Below are 15,176 nucleotides of genomic sequence, written 5' to 3' on the forward strand. Positions count from 1 at the left end.
ATTAATCAAATGGTTAAAATAAAAAAAATTGAAGACGTTGGTAGTTCAATAATTTGGATAATATATATTATTGGCGATTATTATTAAGTTGGAGAAAGAAAGGTTGAAGTGTGTGGATAAGTAAGTTAGGTCACGTGTTTGTGTCTACAAAAATCAGTTGCTTAAAAAGAGACTCTCCTGAATGAATGAGAGACTTTAGTTTTGAGTAGAGACATTGGTAGTGGCGGTGATTAGGGTATATAGTGCATAAACAAAGAATGGGATCGATAACGATTGACTATAATAAAGATAAATAAATGAGGTTGAGAAAGATTGAGGGAGTTACGGGGAATAGATCCCATTAAAATGTCAAAACACTTGTGTAAATTTCAATCGTTAATCAAGGATAATGATCACATAGGTGGAAATCGGAAATTAAAAATAAAGGACAGGAATATAACATTTGAGATTAAATTATCTCATCACCTATATGATATGACAAGATATACGTGTAGTAAGTAAAATATTTTGATATGAGATATATGTTTCAAAAAAGGTAAATTCTAGCCTACCCTTCCTATAATAATATGTAATTTACCCTGACATGTCATCTTTTAATTGGTTGCTATGTTAACTATGGTTAAATTATTGGTAATTAAATTATAGTCCAAAGTGGGTGATTATATAATTAAATACCTCCAAATTTAATTTCAATGCCATCCAGAAATCCCATATCATCATCACCATCACCATCACCATCATCATTATCATTATCATCATTATTTTCATTTTCTTTTTCGTCTTCCCTTTCTACACTATCATCATAAAAAGCCATCATAATCGATTTCACGTTCTTAAATTTTAATATTTTCTGAATTTCGCAAACGTAAATTTAGTCTCACCTGGGCTAGGTTCACAAAACAAAAGCAATTTTTATAACTAAACACAAAGAACACAAAACACAGAACACGACCTTACTTGAACAGGATCTGTTCTATAGGCTCGTACATCTGTATCCTTGAGTTCTAAGAAGACTTTGGTTGAACTATGACGGTGAGGTCAGAGCGTGATTAATTGTTCCAAAGCGCATGCCATCTGAACGGTGGATGATCGTTCGCACTACAACCTTGTGGTCGAGATGGTCTCACGGTGTTCTGGCAGGCTCAAATATTTTTTTCCTGGCCATTTAATTAGTTATTTTCTCTAAATACTTAGTGTGTGTTTGGATTACAGTTTGCAAACGGGAGTTTGAATAAAATTAATTTTGCAAACTTGATTTTGATGAAAAGTAAGTTTGTATTAAGTGATTTATGTTTGGCAATATTTATATCAAAATGAATTATAGTAAAATAAATGTTGTTTGGATTACACTATTCAAAATCACTTTTAGATACAAAATTACTAAAATAGACATCAACTTAAATAATTTTTGTATATTATTTTAATTTAGATATTTGAATAGATGTTATTAATTAATTCTATAATAAAATTAATATTTATACACTAAGATAAAAATAATATATAAAAATTGGCAAAATATACTTTTAATTAAAACTAACAAAATATAAATTTTAGAGAATACTAAAAATAATAAAAAAATTAAATATTTATTTTGGTAGTAATTGAAATAAATCAAAAAAATTATGATATTTTTTATACAGTATATTTTTAGTACTCTTAGTACTCTTTTTTAGTATGTTATAATTTTTTATTATTATTATTTACAATTAATTTTTGTTTAATTACTTTCTTAATAGGATCAATATATTATATTAAAAAAAATAAAAATAATACAAAAAAATTATAATTATAAAAGTGTATAATATCAAATAAATAATTAATAAAAAAATAATAAATAATAGAAAAAGATAGTTCATATAAACAAAAATAATATAAATAATACAATAGTATGCATAAAGGATAAAATTGGTAAAAAATAAATAAAGATTGAGTATTGATGGCTAAAAGCCCATTGGTGAAACGCAGAAGCTTAAAATTGTTGCTTCTTGAAAACGTGGTTTTGAATGCAAAATTACTTCTGCGTTCATGAATCAAAAATTTGCCAAACCAAAAATTACAGCTTTCAAGATATCTAAACGTACTTCTTCTCTTTGAACGTGGTTGCCAAACACACCCTTATTTCCTGGTTCATCAAAATATGGAACATCCAATAAGTTGATTTTTTCTTTCAATTTCAGAGAGAAATGGGATTGGGGTAAATTGAATTTCTACACAATGATAAAATATAACTTTATTTTTTAATGTTTATAGAAATTATATATTTATCTCTCTTATAAAAATATTTAATTACAAAATTACCTTACTTTAGTTAACATATTAACTCTTATTGAGTTAAATTAACTCAAACTAAAACTAAGCATCCAATTAAAGCATGTCACGTCACGAGGGGTAATTTACATGTTGAAATAGAGGGGGTTGGGTAGAACTCACCAAAAAAAAATATATTATGCTCCGACATACATTAAGTTAATGTATGTATATCTAACGAACCGGAAAATGATAAAAGAGAATAAAAAAACTATTTACATAAAGATGTTTAAAATGTTTTTTTTTAAATATTTTTTATTAATTAAAAGTTAATATATATATATATATATATATATATATAACAAATTAAATTATATTATTATTAAAATTAATTTAGATAAATTAATTTAATCAAAAAAATAATAAATTAAATTTTAGATTAATTTAAATTAATATTATTTTTATAAAAAAGACTATAATATTTTTATTATAAAAAATAATTAAAATATTTTTATTATATAAATTTTAAAAATTTTAAATCTTAACCTTATATTATGATGGAGAAAAAAAAGAGTTAGAATTTAAAATTTTTAAAATTAATATATATAATAAGAATATTTTAATCATTTTTTATAATAAAAGTATTGTAGTTATTTTTTATAAAGATAATATTAATTTAGATCAGTTCAAGATTTAATTTATTATTTTTTTTTGTCAAATTAATTTATCTGACCTAATTTTGACAAAAACAATACGCTTTAATTGATTATGTTAAATTTTAATTACTAAAAAATATTTAAAAAAAAGGTTTTAAACAATTTTTATCTAAATGGTTAAAAAAAATATAGAATGATTCAACGTACGTATGAAACAAAATTACTTGTATTCTTTAGGCCTTGTTTAGTGACAAGTCATGCCATTAACAATATAAAATTATTCAAAGACATGCATAAAACGTATTTAAAGGAGGTAACACACACTTATTGTATTTATCTATTACATGTGCATATGGAAAGGATAAAAAAATATTTTAATTAATATATAATATATAATAATAATTTAGATTTTTTATTTAAATTAAATAAATATAGTATTTATTGATTTAAATAAATATGAAAGAATTTATTAAAATGCATAATTAGTCACATCTCAAATACTGTGAGTAACTTCTAAAAATAGTCATACCACGAATGCACTAATTTCGTTCTATGATATGGGGTTTGAGAATTATATCTCGGGTGCATCTGAGATATGAACATGTTCATCTGAGATACATGAGCACATTTTGAATACATTACATCAAAGATATGTTTATATTTTGATATAGACCAGTTTATCTGAGATACATGCAAAAATGCAGAATGGAGATACTGCATCCGAGATATATAAAAACTGAAAAATATATTTAATTTAAAATAATAAAAAATTAATTGAAAAGGTTTCTTCTCTTTATTTTAAAATAATTAAATATTATATTTTATATATATTTTTTAAATTAATTTGATATATTATCAATTTAAAAAATATTAATAAATAGATAATACTTTTTTATCTTAACCATTTTTAAAAAAAGCTAATAATTTCACTTATGTTTAGATAATTAAATTTTAGCTTAGTAATTAATTAAGCTTGGTTAGTTTTAAAAAATATATTATATATCGATATTTATTAATGTTGAATTTGTTTATTTATTTATTTATATTTTTGATACCTATAATAAGATAAATATTGTTTCAAGTTAAATTTAATAATATTATTTTTTTAACATAAATTTCAATGAGAACAAAGATAATATACTAATAGGAACAAATATATTAATTTATATGTGTTTATTAATTTATTTCCAAACTTCTAATAAAAATAAATATTTTTCTTTGTTCACTTTTGTTTATCTCTGCTTGAATTATAAATTATAAGTAGAATATAAAAGTATGATATGCTCTTAAATTTTATATATAACGGTATTTAAAAGAATTTCTATATTAAAATATTTAATAAATTCTCTCGGAAGAATTTAAATTTACTATTTAAAAAATTATTTAAAAAGTTATGTTAACACAAATTTAATTAGTTATGTAATTTTTTTATTTGTTATGCTATTTTATTTATATTATAATAAGCATATAGGATCTTGACTATATCTTGGATGCAGTGCTCCCATCCTACATCTTCACACGTATCTCGAATACACATTAGAATGTAAACATATCTCAGATACAGTGTATCCGAAATGCTCTCATGTTCATATTTCGAGTGCACCCGAAATATGACTCTTAGACCCTGTATCACAGTACGGGGTCAGTACCCGACATGTGACTATTTTTAGAAGTTAGCTACTGTATTTGAGATATGATTAATTACGTATTTTAATAAATTTTTTTATGTGTATTTAAATCGGTAAATATTATATTTATTTAATTTAAATAAAAAATTTCTAATAATTTGAATGTATAAAAGGTTAAAAATAGAACATTCACTAAAACAAAACATCACCTAAACAAAGTCATAAGATACGGGAGAAACTCAAATATGTATTGAGAGCTGGCATAAATATACAAAGTGAGAAAGGGTGAATGACATACTTTGCGAGTTTCTCTTTTTTTTTTTCCTAAAAAAAAGAAAGAATAGAGCATACCCCTGTATATTATGTATCCTTACAATACGTGAACCAACTTAAAAAATATGGGGTCTCTTGTTATTCTTTGTGATTGAGGGGAGCAGTGGGTCACACCCCCCACGTGAAGACCATGAATATGGGTCTTTGTCTCTTACAAAAACTTAACATGAGATTCAGTTTTCAATGTCAGCCCCAACTTTAGTTTTTCCGTTTTTGGTTTGAAAGAGTTTGGATAAACTCCTTATTGATCTTTTATCTGTCTCTAGATTTAACAAGTGTTTTATGGAAATCATTATTCAATTGAACCGAATAAGGTAGTTTGATCGAGTTAGAGTCCATTCAGAAAGTGGCAACGTTTCTTTCTTTCTTTTTTTTTTTTTAACTATAAAAAATTACATTAGTATTATTTGATACAACTTTTAAAAGATGTTTTTAATTTTTTGTAAAATTATTTAAAGTGTTAAATATGATTTTGGTCTCTAACGTAGAGACCGAAAATTTATTTCATTTCTGACTTTTTTCGCTACAAAATAATTCCAAAGATTTAATTTAGTTTTAAAACCGTCTTTCGGACTAAACTGTCCATCGATCTCCTTCTTTCCCAAAATCAAGTACAAGCACAAGCACAAGCAGAAACAGAACCAGAAGCAACAACAACAATAAATCAACAATGAATCAACAATGTAATCAAGCAGAAGTAGGAGCAAGACAACAACAACAATAATGAATCATCAATGAATCAACAATAGAATCAAGCAGAAACAGGAACAGGAGCAGAAATAGAAGCAGGAGCAAAACAACAACAACAATAATGAAATAATATAATCAATCAGAAGCAGAAGCAACCAGAAGCAACAATAATAAAAAATCAACAACATAATAGAAGAAGAATGGAAGCAGAAGCAGAAGAAGAATGGAAGCAAAAGAAGAAGCCAGCGAGCCACCCAAAACCGCCATCACAGCGCCGATCCGCCATCACAGCGCCGCAACCCTTTCCATCTTCTCTCTTCGCGCTACCCTAGCGCCATTGTCACAGCGCGACCTCTTCTCCTCCCTCGGCTCACCACCGAAACCTTTCTCTGTTCTTGCCTCGAACCAGAACCCAACGCCATCGAGCACCTCTGCCAAGCCCAGAGGAGCAACGTCGGCCTTATTCTTGCCTCGAACCAGAACCCTCCACCATCGAGCACCTCCGCCGAGCCCAGAGGAGCAACGGCGGCGGATTGGAGCGGGGAGATCTTTCCCCCTTCCCCCCTTTCCGTTTCCCCCTTATTCAATGTTTTTGTTTTTTTATAATTAGGGATATTTTTGGAATAAAAATTAAAAATTTGATAATAATGACGATTTTAAAATAAACTGAAATCTTTTGGACTATTTTGTAGCGAAGAAAAGGTCGAGGACGAAATAAATTTTCGACCTCTACGTTAGGGACCAAAATCATACTTAACCCTTATTTAAAAGTTTTTTAAGAAGTGAAAAAAATATGACTTCTTTATTTTTCAAAAACTATATTTATCATTCTTTATTTATTATACAAGTATTTCTATTTGACTAAAAATTTAAATATAAAATAATTTATTTATAAGCTACTTTTAATATAAGTCTTTATGTTTTAAGCATTTTTTCAAAAGAGCTTAATTAATTAAGTTGTTTATCCAAACTGTAGCTAATCGAAAATGAGTTTATTTAATTAATAAAATACTGATTTAAATTAACAATATGCTGATTTATTTTAATTATGTATTAATTACGCATTTTTTGCTATGTTTTTTTACTGATCATCACTCTCAGTGTTTTGTGTTGCTATTGTCCATCATTCTCTTCACGACGAACATCGCAGCACCAACTATCTCAATATCACATTCTTCACTTAGTATGAGATCTTTCTATTCATAGTGGCAACGAATAGCAATGGTGATTATCAACATCAGAAAAAGCCTCCGACTCATCCGATTAGCAGCGAACTCGCGTCTGTTCTTCTCCTCGTGGATTATTATTATTAATCTGTTCAGTGGAAAAGAGACATCCAAAGTTATTGGAAAAGAACATTCAAAACTTAACAAAAGAAAACATCTAAAACCTAATAAATAAATCCAAAAATAATGAAAAAAACAAACAAAACATCCAAAACCTAACAAAAATAAACATTCAAAATCATCGAAAAAGAACATCCAGATGGTGATGGCTTGAACTAGCGATGAAGCTAAACAGACTTGCACACGCAAAATGGTAGCGATAGATAGATAGAGGCTGCGATAGCAACATTCTTTCGGCACGATGTGGTTAACACCGCAGCGTTCCGACACGTTGTGGTGGACAACGCAGACTTCTGACGCGATAATGGCATTCTTTCGACGCATAATTAGTAAAAAGTACTGACCAGCTCGCGATAAGTGTGCCATTGGAAAAGAAACTGTGAAAGAGGAATGAGAAAGGAGAGGTTTCAGTTAGTTTATTTTGTTTTTGTGAACGTGAGTGAAAGTGAGGTCTAGATTGAATTTGGATTTTTTTTCCGACTTTTTTTACAACATAACTAATAATTAGATGTAATTGGATGATACTCTAATTAGTTACCTAGTATGATTGTAGACTAATTAGCTATCAATAAACTAATTAAATTGGTTTAATTTTTTAACAGTTACTCAATTAAAAACCAAAAATAATATTTTTTAAATATATAGTAAAGTATCATTTTGGTCTCCAAAGTTTTGGGTATAAGTCTCTAATTTGTCACTTACGTTTAAATTTTCCTATTTAATTTTCTAATGTTTTAAAATTGTCTCAATATTATCGATCTTGCCGATAGTGATATATTAACAGAGTTGACGGTAGACAACATTAATACAATTTTCAAACGTAGGAACTTAAATAGGACAAAAATAATGAAATAATGCCAGAAAGAATTTTGATACAAACATTAATTGGTCGTGTATTAGCAGACAATATATATATAGGTTTGGGATGTATTGCCATTCGAAATCAAGATATTGGGATTAAACTAATCAATCGTTTAATAAATTTTCAAACACAATCAATATCTATTCGAATCCCTTTTACTTGTAGGAATATATCTTGGATTTGTCGATTGTGTTATGGGCGGAGTCCTATTGATGGAAACTTGGTGGGAAATAAAATGATATATTACTCTTAGAAGAATGATCAAATCAAGTAAAATGAAAATAAATTTTAACAGAATGAATTGTATTACGCATTCAAAATTTTAACTCATCGTCGAATGCTTGTATAGAATGACTAATAGATAAAATTTCTTGAAAGGAAAAAAAAAAAAGAGGATGATACATATAATAAAGTATAAATTATACGTTTTTGTTTCTAATGTACCAAATTTTTTTAATATTTGATTTTTAAATAAATTTTATTTTTAACTTTTAAATTAAATTTTAATTTTATTCTTTAATAATATCAATTTTTACGGTAGATAATTATCAAATTTATCTATTGCAAAAAATTGATATTATTGAAGAATAGAAGTAAAATATAATTTTCAAAGTTAAAAATAAAGTTTAATTAAATTAAATATTAAAAAAATTCAGTATAATATATATATTATTGTATATGTATCATACTCTTGTTTTTCTTTTTCAAAAATTTATCTACTAATTATTTTACAAATATGAGTAAAAATTTTGGATTTGTAATGCAACCCATTCCATTAAAAATTCACTATGATTTTACTTGATTTGATAATTTTTGTAAGTATGTTAACAAATTATTAAGTATGTTAACAAATTATTAACAGCAAAATAATATTAAAATAATTTCAAAATCTTAAAAACGACTTAGATTAGATGATTTAAATATTAAGAATAACTTTACGATTTATTCTAAATATTAAAGACAAAAAATGATATTTTACTTTAAAATATATTTTATACATAAATATATATATTTTTACCTAATTCAACTTTGAATAATATAAATTTCAACTAAATTTTAAATTTTTTAACTTTTAAATCCACCTGTTCGACCACGGACTGCATTTTTGTATCCTTGATAAAAGTAAATTTAAATCCCCCAGAAAAAAAGATTTTACAGCGACAAAAAATTTAAACTCACACTTTAATTTTCAAATATATTTCAAAATGTTTTTTTTTTTTTTTTTTTACTTTTTCAATCTATCTGATTGTACTATAATATTGCCACAAATTTTTGGAACCACCAAAAAAGAGCAAGCTTTGAAAATCAACCTCACACGTTTATCGCAGCTTCCCACCTGCTCAAAATTGAATGGTAGATGTGAAGATGTCTCTTATTTCCCCGAATACGTCATGAGCCACGCCACACTTACTAGAATTAAAAACTTCGGAAAATGAAATGAGACCCCGACATGAAACATCTTCTATATCTCCTAACACCTAAAGCATACTCCTATCATATATTATAGCGACTAATTACTACTCCTAAAACATATTATTGTGTTAAAATATATAATTGAATTTCAATTCACGTAACTCAATTTTTGAATTAAACATAATAACTATTTAAACCTCTTACGTTTTTTTTTTTTTCTGAGATTTCAATCAAATCAGATTAGTATAAATTAATTACTGATGACATAATAAAAAAAGAATTAATAAAACAACTGAGAAGAAAAAAAATCATTAAAATATTTTCGCGATAGTTCTTTTAATAAACTTCAGTAAAATTGAGGACACTTTACATGTATAAAATTGTGCGCAAGCAGTCATTCTTTTGGGTGATTATAGATTATCATTTATCTAACCTTTATTATTTATCGATTATATTATGTGTATACTAAAATATTGAAATATAAATACATATTAAAAATAAATTAAACCACACATATATTTATATACAAATATATTAATAGCTGATTTTAGTGTATAAATAATAATTTTTTATTATTTATGTAATCTCTAACTTATATTTTGGTTGATTAGATTATTTACGTAGTCATTTATGTAAGGTTAAATGATGAGATGAACGTATGTAAAAGAAACAATATGATGATTAAATTATCATTTATGTAATCTCAAATTTATATTTTGGTTTAGGTTATTTACCTAGTCATTTATGTAAGGTTTTAAATGATGATATGAACATAAATGAAGCAATAACAAACGGAACCAAATGATAATATTAAGACATTATTTCAAGTACATGTGGATAATGTTTTAAAGCGGAGTGAAAACAGAGCAAGGTGAAATACTATAGATACGATGGAAAAAGAACATAACAAATCTAAGCATATGGTGGCCAAAAATCTTCTAGAATAGAAGTGAATCTCATTCTATATATAGACGTTAAATACCAACATTATAGGTATACACCATGAACATAAGTTACCCAATTGAGTTGTAAGTAGGTACAACAAGCCATGGCATGCCAACATGGGTAAACAGTCGTGCTTTTGCTCCCTTAATGATATTCTATATGAGCCAAGTGAATAATTATTTGTAAAACTCGTCTCTACTATTGTAAATTTAGAGTGTTAGACCTATCGTACAAAGTTATTATGAAGAATTTCAAATTCCTTCTCTTGCACTCTATAGCTTTGATCAAAGCTTGATAAAATTGGTGGCATATCTCAAATTATGCCTCGACCTCTACTCTCTTGCAAACAAATAGTTCAACCAACCTACTATATGTGGACTTGACTAACAAAGTGATTGGAAGATTCTGTGTCTTTCAGAACAAAATTAACATATTCAAATATGTTTGTGGTCATATGTCTAAATTTTCTTTTGGTGTCTTGATATTAGATTCACTTATTGATCGTATTCGATTTTGATAACCCATTCACACATAGTCGGGTCATCAATCTTTAATAGGTCAAACCAATAGTCAAATTCAAGTTTTGTGTTGGCACAAGAAGCATTCATAAGTAGCCTGTTTGCATTCTCACTCTTGAAACTTAAAGTAAAGTTTATTGCAACATAACACGCACCTAATGGGAGCCAACCACAATTAGAAGCCTCTAAAGCAACCTTAATCCCATTGTGTTTGTTAGATATAACAAGAATATCCTACCTGAAATGTTACGTGATGGCAAAGATTGGATCCACGATTCTTTGTTTTCTCCCTCAAAAGTGCAAAAGCTACGGGGATGATGTTGGAACTCCCTTCCTACTTAACTATTAGAAGTAGTGTACTCCCATATTTGTTGTACAAGTGAGTTTTATCAATACTGACAAGAGTTGTCTACTTGATCTCCAACTTTGAATGAAGAAGTCTTTAGCACTGCAATTTCGCAGTCATGGTTAGCTGCATGCCTATAACCCAACTTGGCAACTTGTTGTAAAACTCCTTACAATCTCTATAAATATGTGCAATTGCCTTCTACTTTTTCAACTAAACCTCCCTATAACCATAACTTGTCTTTGTTGCATTTTGCAATACCTTCACTGTGAAAACAGTATTAGCCCTAACCACCAAAAAGATGAAAATACAAATCACATGATAATCAAGTTGATTGTGATCGCTAGATATCTTGGTTGCCAAATATGTGCGAGGTCCATTATACCTTCTGACCTCCCAAGTACCCTTTCTCCGACGAAGTGTAATCCAAATTAACCAACTGCAACCTTTTTCAAATTTCTTGCACTTCCCATAGTAGTTGATGTTATTTGATTCCAACACTCTGTACTCAACTCTACGATGGATGCTATAACTCTTGACACTAAGTACAACTTTTGCTTTACTTTAAAAGGATCCCAATTTGGAACTCAGTTGGAGTGCTTTGTGACATGCAAGATCTGTTCCCCAAATATAGATTCTACAACAAAAAATATTTGTTGTGCAATCGCCTCCAAGTTTAGAGAGAAAAAATGTGGCAGTATTGTTGTATTCTAGAGCTTGATGGACCTCTTGTAGGGTTGGAGTGCTCCTTATATCATCGTCGCTATCCCTAATATCATGGCTGGATCTTCGTCCAAATCATCTTCTCGTAGTACCTCTTCAATTGGTTTTGGTTCTCTATCCTCTGTAGAAGAAAGGACCATATGAGGAGAAGATGCCATTGCAATTGCAAGTTCACAAAGGAACAATTATCTCCCACATTACGAACACCCTTATTGTCATGGTTTGAATCAGCTGCAAAAGATGAAGATGTCACTAATGTTGGACCTCATGCAACCATAATCATTAAACCTCGAAGCTCTCCTCAAACTAACAAATTGTGGATTCGGAGCTTATCCTTTAGAATTTACAATCACATCCTCAAGCTTGGTATACAACTCAATGGTTCTCACCTCCAAAAATTTTTTCTAGCAGTGAAACAACACTTTTAGATCTTCATCACTTTCTCTCACAAATGAATCATATTTTACAAAATCTAACACAACAAAAATTGGTATACTGTAAAATAATTTTTTCACCAGTTTGATTCCATACATTTCAGGTTTCTGTAATGTGTTGATTTGTAGTAAGTGAAAATACTTGATTGACAGATAAAGACACATGTTTGATCCTTGTTAGTGAACTTTATTTTTCCTTTAATTTTTTTCTTAATCTTTCCTTTGTGGTGCATAAGAAAGCTTTTATCATTAGACATTGTATTCAGCCACTCCATAACACACTTAAATTCAAACCATATTTCTAGGCCCATGTGATACATTAATTTATTGTTCCCTCAAACAAATCACAAATTTGTTCATAATTCGTTGGAGGGAGGCATAACAAGCTCCTCTCTAATAACTCGGGAGTGTCTCACACGAATGATGCGTGAGCATCTTATACCCTTTTTTATAGTATTTTCTAGTTGTTTTTAGTTAGATTTTATTAATTTTTATCATGTTTTAGTGAAAAATTTATCTTTGGATGCTACTTTGAGTTTTGTGTCATTTTTATGATTTCAGGTGAATTTTGGGCGAGTTTGGCAGAATCTTGTTCAGAGACAAAGAAAGGATAGTAGATGCTATGACCTCTATGCATTCGAATGAGCCTATCTTGAGCTATAGAGGTCCAATTGATGCGGTCTCAATGGTGTTGGAAAGATAACTTCTAGGCTTTCTAGCAATATATAATAGTCTATACTTTTCTTCTAGAATGATTGTTAAAACTGGCGTTAAACGCCAAGCCTGGGCGTTTAACGCCCAAATTAAAAAAGGACCAACCTCTCAAGTTGAACGCTCAAAACTGGTGTTCAACGCCAGCCAGAGATCAGAAGCCAGCGAATTCACCCCCCTCTCCAAGTTGAACGCCCAGAACCTGAGTTGAACGCCTGGCATCAACCCAAACACTCACCAAGTGCACCCCAAAGTGAATTTTAGCACTCTTTAGGCTTTTCTTATTTTATTTTTGTAATTCTTAAATTAATTTAATATCTTTTAGGTTTAGTATTCACTATTTAAAGAGGAGATCACTTAGGATTAGAGAGGATCATCAGACACATTACTTTACATCTTTTTCTCTGTTTTTTTTTTTAAAGTATGAGTAACTAAACTTCTTGATTAAGATTAAGAGCTCTGCTTATTCTTATGGATTAATATTATTACTCTTCTCTTTTAGTTAATATTTGATTCAATTCTAAGGTGCTGTTTTCGTTCTTAATTCAATGAATCTGGGGTGGAACGGAAGTATGACCCCTGATTCTATATGAGCTTTTTGTGATACTCTGATTAAGGTCGCTTGAGCTGCAGCTTGAAAATACTCCTCCTAAACTAAGGGTTACCTGCGACTAATTGGGATATGTGACATGAAATCATGTTAGTTTTGGGTAACTAAGGTTTTTGTGGTGCTAAACTAGAATTCTAAGCTTCATCTCGTTCGAATTGAATGACTACTGACCTTGGCTTTTGATGAGAATCAGAGGAGATTAAATTGCCAAGGAATTGGGGTTTAATCATTTATAGTTTGTCATGGAATGAATCATTCGTTATTAAAATAGTCAGTAAAAAGTATTAATTCAAAAAGATAAACATCTCCAAACTCTTAAATACTTCTATATATTATCACTTTAACAATCTTTAATTACTTTTTTTACTTTCTTATTTTATGCGCCCACAACAACAACAATTCAATTCTCTTCACTTTTCGTCTGACTAAGTCCAGCAAAACAACATAGTTTGTTTCAGCTACATCCCAAACTATATGTTTTTTTCTAATTTGTTTCAAGCTCCAACGAGTTGCATACATATGTCAAAAGATAGAAATGTAACCTATTGAAGTGAAATTAAAACAATTGAAAAAAGAATTTCACCTTATTTTAAGTATGTAAAATTGTAAATTGTCCTAAAATTTGTCAATAAAACCTAAATGTCGTGATTTGAATTATTTTTTTTTTTGTTTTAAAATAGGAGTACTGGATAACTCATAAATTTAAATATACAACTATATACTATGTTATACACAAAAAATCAATTATCAAATTAATTATTTGTATAAATTATATATTAAAAATAAATTAAATAATATATGTATTTATATAAATACATAATAGTTTATTTAGTATTTGATTTTTTTGTATGTATATAATATCTTATCTAAACATGATGATGAGAAATAAGATGACATTATCCCAAAAAAATAAAATCCTAATAACATGTTTACCTCCATTATAATCATTTTCACATGACTATTTTATTGTTTAAACCCAAATTGCGATCTATCGTAGTCGTCATGGTCGTCGTCATCAACATCTTCATCTTCATCTAATCCCTCCTTCAACGCACTCCATCTGTTGCCCCCAAAACATCTCACATTGATATTATATTGGTGGGTCGTTGGGAGAGGACACAGTAAGAAAGTAACGTGGAAAAAATATTGCTATACTACGCTTGAATACTTTTGCCTGGTAGTTGTAAAACAAGATTAATAATTGAACTAGTCATAAGTCAATTTGTTCCTTCACCAAGACAATTTTTTTTCTTTTAATGTTTCTCAAAAAATAAAACTTAAATAACTACTCCATTTTGGAATAGTTACTTTATTTGTATCAGAATTATTAGGATATTTATATATTTATTAGCATGACATTATACTCATATTAATAATAATATATTATTTATTTATTATGTTTGTGAAAAAATTATTTCTATCGTTTTTTGTTGTCTATAGATATTTCTTTTCTTTGGAAAACCCCACTCAAGTCTTGTATGAGGTTCAGCGTGGACCCAAACCACTAATTTTCATTGAATGAAATAATAATTTTGAAAAAAATTATTTATTTATTATTTTTTGATTTTTCAATACTTATAAATAATAAATTGTAATATATATATATATATATATATATTTCGCATAACAAAATATACAAAACTTTTCCTCTAGTCTCCTCTCTTTCTAACAATTTGCACCATTAGTATTGGAGTTTTCAACATAATAGTAGTGG

General features: G+C 28.2%; 1 pseudogene; it reads left to right on the forward strand.

Annotated features, from left to right (window-relative positions):
• Positions 1–947: 947 nt before the first annotated feature.
• Positions 948–1,143, forward strand: LOC130954446 (small nucleolar RNA U3; annotated as a pseudogene).
• The last annotated feature ends 14,033 nt before the right edge of the window (positions 1,144–15,176 follow it).

This window comes from Arachis stenosperma, chromosome 1 (genome assembly GCF_014773155.1).
Source record: "Arachis stenosperma cultivar V10309 chromosome 1, arast.V10309.gnm1.PFL2, whole genome shotgun sequence".
NCBI lineage: Eukaryota > Viridiplantae > Streptophyta > Magnoliopsida > Fabales > Fabaceae > Arachis > Arachis stenosperma.